Source organism: Aplysia californica, unplaced genomic scaffold, assembly GCF_000002075.1.
Source record: "Aplysia californica isolate F4 #8 unplaced genomic scaffold, AplCal3.0 scaffold00241, whole genome shotgun sequence".
NCBI classification, from domain to species: Eukaryota; Metazoa; Mollusca; class Gastropoda; order Aplysiida; family Aplysiidae; genus Aplysia; species Aplysia californica.
The window spans coordinates 920,447-925,797 of NW_004797511.1; positions in this window are offsets into that span (position 1 = coordinate 920,447).

A 5,351-nucleotide genomic window follows, 5' to 3' on the forward strand; every position below is an offset into this window, starting at 1 on the left:
TTTTTTAAAAAATCATTCCTCAAATGACTTTGTGCCAGACACTAATAGCTTGCTCAGAAATTGTGACGATGAATGAATGTCTGAAAGTTTGCTGTAGATCAAAAGGGTAACTCAAGTCTTTGGTATGATGGCCTTGCCTAAAATTTTTGGATTGTAATCTCTGCTACAGCACTCATGTGATATCCTCAACCCTCACCACGAACTACCGTTACCCCACTTTTACACTCTGAGCGCATCTTTGTGAATTGAGCAGTTAACCCGAGTGAACTGAGAAACTGGGGGTTTGGGGTGGGGATGTAGGGGGGGGGGGGGGATGGGATTCAGGCCCACTTGCTCCAATTTCTCCAGATTTCCAACCCGTGCTGCAGCATTCTGTAGGCACCAAAACTACAGACAAGAAAGAGGTGTTATTTTTTTAATCGCTATTCTCATCAGAGATTTAAAAAGGAATTTGAAAAATAGTACCTAGCACTTTTTTAAAGATATGTATTAAGAAATTATTCCTCCCAAAATATTTTTTTTGGGGTTAACAAGAACACAGATGGACATTGCTTCTGGTGCATAGGCTGGGAGCCTATTTTAACTTCTGAAAGAGGCGTAGAAATAGCTAAATTTCAATCATGCAAACTTGCCACTTTTCATTTCCTTACAACCATTTTGAAAAGAAAATTGTAAGTCCCGTCGGTTAGATACGCTGTTTTGTTTTCACCATTATGGATGCTGCCAGCCTATGTGAGCTCTGCTGTCTCATATAGAGCCATTCTTTTGGGTTGTTTCAAAAATCTTTCTCATTGATCGAGTGGAAGATGAGTGTTCTTCTTTCGGCTAATATCATATGGAAGAAATATAATATCCTACACATTATTTGTTTTGCACTCTCTTTAGTCCAGACTGTACTTAAGCCCTTTATTTGTGTGTATTTGATATAATTTACCTTCATCTGCACAGAACCAAACGCACTTAATTTATGACATTTATAAGCTATCCTACGTTTGAAAACTAATTACCTACTCCCTTTCGGTTTTTTTGGGGTTTTTTTTGCGTTAGCTTTAAAACTTTGCTTTTACTTGATTTTTCTCAAATGTTACCCTGTATAATACATAATATGGCCCTTTTACGGGCTACTTTGTTATTGTGAACATGTTATTGAAAAGTCTACTTCATGGGGCACTATGCAGCTAACGCAATTAATTCTGTCTTGAGAGAAAGAAGCGACAAGTCATGTGCTGATGTCTGACTTGATCAAGCCCCACTCATTGTCACAAACTATCTACGTACCCTGCTTCTGTTTAGACCATGAGTATCCCGCAACTTCTCCTTCCATCTTCTAATTGCGTCATATTTTAAAGATACCCATTCAATAGTACAAAATGTGCCCTCTTGGGAACCGATATTTTCTGTTACAGTACAATAAGATTACTTATACAAGTACTCTGTGAAAATGTTTGTAATGTTGGCTCCCTCTTCTTATGAATCTCTGTAGACTATACTCATTTTAGATTTATTAATAAAAGAACATTTCTTATACATTACAACTTTCTCCAAGATGCCATATTTATTTTGCTGCTGACACATCACTTGCTATTTTTTTTATAGCGTCAGTTACAAAGAGGCCATGACCTAGAAAGCTTACTTAACAGAGGACAAAAGAAACTGATTCTGTCACTCTGCTCAAATTATACAGTATTTAATGAGATAAAAGGACTATTTTTGCATGTCATTTTTTTGAATTACATTTTTTGTGACATGCATAATCTAAACATGATGTAGAGCTTATACATATTCTTTAATTAAGTGTTTTTACAAATCTTTGGAGAATCTCTGACTTGGCAAATGTTGCTGTTTTTGCTGTTGCTTGTTTTTTTTAATTGCTTGTTGTTTTTTTTAAGGGTACATGCAACTTCATGAAATATAGACGCAGTACTGCAATTGAAATTGAAAACATTTGATAAGGATCTAAATTGGTGACTTAGTTGCATGAACTCTAACTTAAAAACGTAAGCCTTTTTTTAATGTAGATTTTTATTTATGACATGCACAAATGTAAATGACATTGTTTTACTCCACCTAGCTTTATATGGCTAGTTTTGAGCTCATTGGTGATTCTATCTTTGATGATGACCCCCCCCCCCCCTTCCCCCGACCCTCCTCTGTTCCTTTTAAGATGTCCAATCCTTCAAATTTGGTGGTCATGCCCTTTGAAAATGCATTGTTTTTGTGAATCAGAAGCCATACTTGCAGGGTATTACAGTTTTCCACTTTATAAATGTAATTATATAAGTAAGCTATGCGTCAACAAATTTATTGCAAGCTTAGCGCTATCTTGTATTTACTCCCATCTTGAAAGTTTTTATGTAAATCGCTCTGAATGCTGTGGCAAAAATGGGAGTTTGAAGAGAATAAAACTGAAATTGTTTACAACACGCACATAAACCGCAATAATTTTAAACTCAAATGGAAGATTTTTCAACAGCCTTGACACTTGTGTGAAAAACTTGTCAGATATTGGAGTAAGTACAAGTACTTGTAGTGCGAATCTCATGTTATAGTGAAAAATAATTAGTTATTTGTGTCCCATACATGAGAACTGTCTCTTGAATCTCATGTTATAGTGAAAAATAATTAGTTATTTGTGTCCCATACATAAGAACTGTCTCTTGAATCTCATGTCCTTAAGTTCCTGCAAGCTACTGAGAGCAGGCGCACAGCGAACATGGAGCTATGTGTTAAACTTTTTTTTTTTTAAAAGAAAAACTGTTTGGCTTGAGTAGATTTAATTAATTTTGCTGCATGAGATTAGCTCTTAGACAGTCGTTCCTATGACTCAGACTACTGCATGCAGGTAGCTGCCTCCATTGTTTGCAAATGTTGCAAAACACATTGTATAATGTACACTGATTTTAGTTTGTAAAATGTTTTTAGCTTAACATCACTGTACTAAATTGCATTTGATAACATAAGACTACTCTTTGGATGTCTTGTGATTGGACTTGGTCATTCCTAATAGTTTTAGAAGTTTTGATTACCTTATATATATGTGAGGCAGCATGGGGAAATCAGGTGCTCGTCAAAATGATGAAATCAGAGAAACGGGTATTTTTCTGGAAGTTGGGCAATTTTTTCCAAATTTTCTTTCTTTAGCAGGGTGGATTTTACTGAAAATTGTTGATTAAAGTCACTCATCATCTTTTATCACTTTTCAGAAACACATTTCTGGGTGGATTTTACTGAAAATTGTTGGTTAAAGTCCCTAAAAAATGTAAATTAACTGAGTCTTTGAAAAGACTCTCAAGCTACGGAAGTCAAGAAACTTTGGCGACGATTTTTTCCCTAATTTTACTTCTAAAACCAGGTATCCCCATCTCTTGCAATAAAAAATATTTCAAGTTCTGTTCAAGGTACATGATTATTATTTTCATCGAAATATAGACAAATGACCAAGCTGTAAGATGATCCCAATAACTCCATATGCCCCAAAATTGACGTGCGCCTGATTTCACAGCGTCGTGACTCACATTCGGCAAGCTGCTAAAATGTACTAAAATCAGAAGGCAAAATTTTACAGGAGAGAGAAAAATTTTTGTTTTGTTTTAAACAATTGTACCTACATTATATATTTTTTCTTGCCTTTTTTTCCCACACTGAAAATTTGAATTTCTACAAAATATTTCTTGAAGACATGCAGCCGATACCACAGATAAACTTAAAGGAGCTGCAAGTAAAAAATTGTCAAAATTTGTACATTTTAACAGCTAGCCAACTATATATATATATAAAATATATTAAGCATGTATCTCAATCTCTATGTTCCATATGTTGTGCGGTTATGGAAATGAGAAGCAACAGTCACTGAGGAAGTGGAAACCACAGGAATAATTGAGATTAGTATACACTGATTTCTGGTACTTTCTATCTTTGAAAAAGCTTTTGTCAACAAAATAAATTTGACTTTTGCGTACTTGAGTTTTGGTAGATCAGCTCGTGTTACATTTATGGCCACTTTTCAGTGATTTGTGACTCATTTTGTTGATGATACAAAACAGAAAATGGATATTTATGAAAATGTAAAACATTAGGCTGTAGAAGTTGAACAACTCCCTTGTTTTGGTTGTTATAGCTGCTATAAAAACTATTCATTTACTCAGACTTACTCTATAGACTAGAAACTTTTAAAAAATTGAATTTTTATAAAGATTTATATGCAGTGTTAAGCAAAGGATATACATCGTACAGTGTAAATTCAACGTCTTTTGTAGCGCTAATGCTATTAGTGGTCCAGACTGCTCACTGTAAAAACTTGGTCAACGAACACATGGGAGTTGGAAGTTCAAATTCAAAAAGGGTTTTTATTTTCCCTTCCGTTGTGAGGTAGCCCTCTTTGCTCAGAGGCAGTCAATAAGCTAACTGTTCTTCAGCTTTTCCTAGACGTTATGTGTTCATTTTTGTCAGAACTTCTTTGTTAAAACTACTGTTTGCTTTCAACTCATAATTTCAGTCACAGGGTAATAATTTAATATCTCCTTTTACTTGCTTTCCTTTACAGAGGCTTTTGAACTGTGCTTTTGAAGTTTGTTCCACTGTAAGCTTGCCTTCTATTTCCATTTGTCTTTGAATAGCTTTTGTGTTCTTTCTTTTCTAGTGTTCTCTTTCGTATGGTCCAGTAAACCGACAGTGGCTTTGTTTAAAGTCTAACCATTCAAGTTTGATTGATGCCATGACCTCATCTGAGATTAATTGCAGATCTAAAATAGTCTGAATGAATGATATTATATATATATAGCTTGCATATAGTGAACAGATTTTCAGGTCGGGAAATTTTGTCATATATAATATATATTCTTACATATTGCCTGAAATTCGTAATAGCAAATTCAATTGTAACAAAAAGATTTCTGTGTCCCTCGATTTCGCTTGGTGAATGCTAGACTGTATCAATATCTGGAAGGTACACAATCTTTTGACTTCAGCATATCACATAATATGCACACCCCTTTCAGTGGCATGAGCACACTGTGTGCATGTAAGAAAAAGATAGTAATTAGTAATGTTAAAGAGTAAAACATTGGTGTTGTTGTTGGCTTTTGTCAAGACTGTTGACATACATATCAGTACGTACGTGATACAAATCTCGGTCTCACTGAAAGAAGCTCAATGGCTCCTGTGCATGTCACAGAACTTCTTTGTGACAATTTGTCAACATGTGCCTTATCTCACTTATTTAGCAATGTTCCTTTCAGTTGTGGAGGGAATCAACGCAATGCTGTTTTAACAATTTCTGTGTACAATGGACTGCACCACCGTATCCTGTACATGGGAATGGAGGAGTGCGATGTTAATGTTTGTTATTTTCA